Source organism: Poecilia reticulata, linkage group LG1 (assembly GCF_000633615.1).
Source record: "Poecilia reticulata strain Guanapo linkage group LG1, Guppy_female_1.0+MT, whole genome shotgun sequence".
In the NCBI taxonomy this organism is placed as follows: domain Eukaryota; kingdom Metazoa; phylum Chordata; class Actinopteri; order Cyprinodontiformes; family Poeciliidae; genus Poecilia; species Poecilia reticulata.
In genome coordinates, this window is record NC_024331.1 from 28,673,950 (window position 1) to 28,679,949 (window position 6,000).

The 6,000-nt window shown below is 33.8% G+C and overlaps 1 protein-coding gene across 2 annotated transcripts in view; it reads left to right on the top strand.

The window, feature by feature from the left end:
• The first annotated feature begins 5,402 nt into the window (after positions 1-5,402).
• The window catches only part of naf1 (nuclear assembly factor 1 homolog (S. cerevisiae)), a 6,303-nt gene continuing 5,705 nt past the window's right edge, over positions 5,403-6,000 (top strand). The window contains exon 1 of one of the 2 annotated variants that reach the window (XM_008419335.2): positions 5,403-5,504. The gene's annotated coding sequence lies outside the window, so the exon portion shown is untranslated. The remainder of the gene's footprint in view (positions 5,505-6,000) is intronic. The other variant, XM_008419349.2, reaches the window with a different exon arrangement.

Sequence of the window (6,000 nt, forward strand, 5' to 3'; positions counted from 1 at the left end):
TTGTGTCAAAAATAACCCTGAACATTTACAGCATTACCTTTAATACTTATTTGAAGGTTACTTTCAAAAGATAATTTTAATCTGATATTCAAGACTAATCTCAACATGTAATCTGATTTATTACTGTACAAGTATATGTTGAGCAGACCCTAAGGAAATATGAATTACTTCTTTATTTTCTTATGTATCTAGAGAAAACCTGATGCACATGTGAAATACTTTTGTTGAGCGAGCAAACCAAGCATCTGAAGGTCAATTCAGTTTTGTAATTGTAAATGTTTCAGCAATGTCCTGCAATCATCTGAATTGATGGTTTCAACTGGGATTGCTCCATAAGTAGGTGAATGTCGCAGAAATCTGGAAGGATTTCACAAGACATTGAGCCTGAAAAGATGCCTGAACTTTAGTCGAAGATAAAATGTCTATGGCTCATTAGTGTTTCAGTCGTTAAGTATGCATGGTTCATTAAGAGTTTTACAAAAATAGAAATGCATGATAATGTTCCACATCATGGATTAGATTGAAATGGAATGCACAAAGAACTGTGACAGTTCTTCTGCCAAGTTTATATTTTCTTTGTTGAAATAGAGTTAGCTAATAACGTTACCCTTTACAAGCTACAATGAAATATAACAGCAGTACAGTTTCAGTAAAAACCTGATCCCCAGAGTCATAAGAGGGCTTCAATTGTATTAAATCTTTACTAAATGAAATAGCTTGTCCATATTTTCTGCATCTACTTTAAAGAAGCTTTTACATACTTTTTCTTCCGCAGTGGAGTATTGTGCAGAGTGTGTACAATACAGAGCTTTACTTATTGTTTTAAAAGCTGTTTTCTATTTCCAGGTCTTTCACTCTTATTATTATTATTCTATTGGCTCATTTGTTAGAAATATTATGAGGAAAACTTGGTCTTGGCTGTTTTTTGGTGAAATTATGTTCTTTCCACTTCCAAGTTAGGGAATAACAGCACTAACTGGAACATTCGGAAACTTAGAAATGTAGTTGTAGTGACTGTAATTGGTGTTATTTGCAACTCCTAGAACTTTTTGTGAAGATCTTTTTGGTTTTCCCAATCATACAAATGCAGATTTTAGTTTGTTTCTTGGCTCTCTGCCTTCCTTTTATTGCAGATTATTTTCTTCTTGTGATCACTGCTTACTCCCTGTGTCATTTAATTTTTTTTTACACTTATTTGTTCTGATTTTATTGTATTTATGGATTACTTGGGTTGCCGCCAACATCTGGTGTGGAGAAAAATCAAGAAAAACATGCCAAATACTTAATTTAAATGGTGGATAATGGAATAACTAATGCCAGTGCTTAAATTATTTTCACCTGCCACAAATATAATCTCAAATCTGGCAAATGCACATCTTTAGTTCATAAAAATTATTGACAAGGAATTTAAAAGTTAAAGTAAACATTATTAATGTCAAAAGTAATAATTTTTAGAGTTAGAGTCGTGTTAAAGTTAAGCTGGCATGTTGCTCAAAAAACAATTTAGTTCATAAGAGACAAATAAGACAAAAAGCACAAAAAGAGACTTAACTAATATGTCTGTAATTATAGGACCTGTAGATTAATATGTGTAAGCTAAATTGAACTTTTTATTTAAAACACACAGTTGGGATTGGGATTTGTTGGGATTTGTGTGGACGGTATTTCCCATCAAAACGGGAAAATCTGCGTTTAGTGGTGGTGGTATGTTGACTTTACATTGTCATTGGTGACACAATGAGTAATATTGGGGCCGTAAAACAGAAAAACAGCACCTGTTTTCTGTTTTTGTGTGACTGTGAAGGACAAAACGACAAAGAAAAACAATATTTGCCAACTAAGAAAAACAACATCTGCCAACTTTATGACCAACAAACACGTCCAGAAATAAAGTTCAATTCCCTGACTACTAGTCACAATGCACATCAACAGAAAAGGAATAGATTCCTTAAAACAATGGTGCTGGAGCACATCCTATTCTAAATCATCCTGTCAAAAACTTGTTTTCAGGGAAAAATGCTTCAGGGGATATAGTTTCCAACTTCTGCACAGTATGACATCATAGAAACGCAGGTGCATATCAACCTGACCCATGAGGGGTACAATAGGCAACAGCTGCAACTTTTACTGCTTCATCTGTTATCAAAGACAAAATATGAGACATCTGATGATGAGACACAAACCGTCCTTCTCAGCAGGATTTCCTAGAAACGGTGCTGCTCATACCATTTCGATCACTGAAATATGGAAATACCCTAGCCACAGGTCACAGTTGTTATTATTAGATCAGCTTTGACTTAAATCTTTTCTTAGTTATATTTCAGTTTCATTTGGCAGCTGATTCCTTTCAGCCTGGAAAGCAGAGCTGGATTCAGATTTGGAGGGGAAACGGTTTTCTCCGTCCAGTTCAGGCTCAGGGTAATTTATTAGTCACATCATCTGTTGATTTTTATACTTTTGCATGTGTATACAAAAACAAGACATGATTATTTTGTTTTGAGAAGCCAAAGAAATGGGTTGAACTGGGTCACGGTGATCTCTACACTGTGAAACATTTGGGCCGCATTTAGTTGTGTCTACTGTCTTCTACTATTTAAGTCAAATAAATGTAGTGAGCTTTAGATTTTTAACCTCAATGTGTGAGTTTGTGAAAGGAGTTTGTAGGTCAGCGCTAAAAAAACTGAAAGAGGAAAAAGACAGAAGTGGGAACTATTTCCCAGAATGTTTTTTTATTTTATTTTATGTTTTTGTATCCTGAGATGGATGTGTGTTACATTGATTTGACTCTGGTGTTTTATTAAGGCAAATGTTTATTTATATGTCCTTTTTTATGTCCTTTTCACACTAAACGTTTTTTTTATTTTTTTTATCAGAATTCATTCTGACATTTAATAAAATTCATCATCAGATCATACATTTTTTCATGCAATTTGAAACGAATTTAAATTATTCAAAAGTAAAATAAGCAGTGATTTTAAGTTGATAAAATAACAGAGAAATGTGACCTTTAACCAGGTCAGGGCAGTTTTTTTTCTTGCATATTGTGAAATAATTATTTGGTTTAAATTGCAGCATTAAGTTAAAACTCACAATTCAAGATTAATTAACTTAAAAAACAATCTTTAGACAACTCACCTCTTGAAGTTAAATCAACTTTATGAACTTTAACTTCTGATTTAAAACCAAAACACTTTTCTTGTTGACTTAAATTGCATTTTCACACCAGCAGGTGGACTTTCATTTTCAAGTTAAACCACCTTCAAATGTTTTACAGTGTAATTGTTTTTAACTAGATGTGTGCTTCTCCATTGTTCAGGTAAAGGTTGTGCTTTGTATTTGTTTTTGCCTTTTGATTTATTACTTAATCAACATCAATACAACATAGATTATTTGAATTTTAATAAATTATGACATTATTTTTGAATCCTCTCTTCAATCACGTGGAGTACTTTTTCATTTTATCATTGAATTCACACAAAAGTAGTTTCTAATCTCTCATTCTGTTGTATCCTTGGAGAAAATCTAAATATATTTAGGAGTTTTGTGAGCTTCAGTGTAAAGAAGGACACAAATGTAGTACATCAGGGAGATTTGTTGCTATCCAGACTCACTTGGATCGGGACACCAGCACAATTCAAGCATTCTGGAGAGGTGAGTCACATGAATGGACAATAATAGCATATTTCCCAACTCCTTGGGGGAACACAAATATGATTCCTGCTAAGTTTCTAGAGCAGCTATTCTTACAGATGACGTAAAGCTTTTGACAGGCCCGTATATGTCATTCTGACCGTACTCCTGCAGGGAATGGCTGCTTTGAAGCGTTTCAGTCACGTTGTGTTTGTTGAAAGCAAAGTTCCTTCAGTGCCTTACTAAAACAGCCACATGGCGTAAGCTGATTATCTCTGTAACAATTGTAAACAACTGGAATTTCCTGTGTATTATAACACATTTATTTATTTTACATTTCTTAGAAAGGAAAAAACAGAGACACTTTTACTGCAGAATTTAAATGGTTTGAATTTCTGTAATACAAAACATGCAGTAAAGAAACACAAATGACTGTAATCAGAGCTGTCACATCCTCAGTACTGTGGACATCTTACAACAGACGCAGCAGTGAAATCCAGCCAAAGGAAGGTCAAGAATGAATATTTAGAAAAGTGAGAAACTAAAACTGCGGCTGACAGCTGTTTGGCTGTCCTGAAGCAGAGAGCTCATAAAACAAAAAGGTTTTTAACACATTTCTTGGATCCAGATTTCTTGTCAGCCATTCAAGAACTTATGTGAACATTCCACATCCAAACATCCATCAGTATGTGGAGTAAAACCCAGTCTGTTGGAAAAGAGTTATTTTCATTGTCTGTGATGAAAAAATGAAGCTTTTTTGGGGGAATTTACAAATCAAATCAATCAAATTGGAGTGATTGTTTTGGGTGAAGAGTTCAAAAGCTCACATTGATGCTCTAGTCTATTTGAAAAGCTCAGGAAGAAGGACAAAGCCTTGTGCTGCCATCTACTGTTTCCGTTTTTACCTACCTCTGAATCATTCTGGACAAAGATAAACGTGTTGTAGTAGAGTGAATATTGAAATTATGTATCAATAAACTACAGAATAAAATAAAAGCTGTAAAAATAATGCAGTAACGAAACAGAAAAAAATCTCCTCATATAGCACATTCTGAACACTCCCTACGTTATTGTTGTTTCTAAATTAATATGAACTTGTTTTCTTTGCATTATTTGAGGTCTGAAAGCTCTGCAGCACAACACAGGGGTCGCTCACTCCCGATTAACTTGCCATACAAGCGACCACAAGCTGTTACTAGCGCACACCAGAAAATATGGCAAATTGGCTTGCCATAGCTATGAATCACACGTGCTCCGTACTTTACACGTGCGGAAAGTTCACGTAAACAGCTGTTTACTACTTGAAGGAACCCGTTTGCTACTTTTCAAATAAAACTTGCAGTAACAACAGAACCCAGTGAAATATGTTTTTAAAATAATTTAAAAGTGATAACCGTAACTTAACAGTAAATAAGAAGAATACATTATTACTAAGTATTGCAGTTAAATTTATGTTTGAGTTTTGCAGTTTGTTAAAAATAAATGTAGAGACTATCTTCTAAATGTAATCTTATCAACAGAGTTCTGTTATATTTGTATATATTCCTCACTACTTTACATCACGTCTATCTTTTTAAAAAGAACTGAAATTATCTAAACGTTTTAGCGCTTCTTTAAGTTAAATTCCCCCCACGCCGTGCAACAGACACCCGTGACAAAGACAACCTAATAACAAGCAGTTGTATCTTTTTTTTAGTTTTACCCAGTTCTTTATGTTTTCATTGTATTTTCTTCCAACATGTGTTTATCTTTAGGGTTTTTTTTTTAAATCAATCATTCAGTTTTATTTTGAAAGTGAGTACAGGAAGTTGTATGAGTGATTTTCCAAACCTGTGCGCGTGTTCTCAACGTGGACGTAACTTCTCCTCAGACAGGTATTATACAGAAAGGTTTTATTGTAAACAGAGCCGGTGTTACAGTGTTAGCTCTGTGTTTATCGCGTTAACGAGAGCTTTTTTGAGCTCGTGCTGGTTCAATGAACGCGCGCGAGTTTAAAAACAACACGATTAGCATTAGCCTGTTAGCTCACGGAGCTAAGTTTGGATGCTGGTATATTAACACGCTGACATTTTATTAACGGCAGTTATTTTATTTTCACTCGAAATAGTTTTGCTCTGAACTTATCGTGTAAATGTAAACTAGCATTTGACGTAGTCTATATGTTCAAAAATGTTTGCCTTGTTCATAGTTTATATTTTTATTTTTAATAATAACCGTACAGAAAAAACGGCTATTTTTAATAACGTTTTAGTATTATTATGTTTTTAATCTTATCTTTTAAAGTTGCCCTGTCTGTACAATATTTTACCCTTATTTTCATATTTGGCCAATAAATTATATTTTTGTTTTCTTATACAGTTTCAAATATAT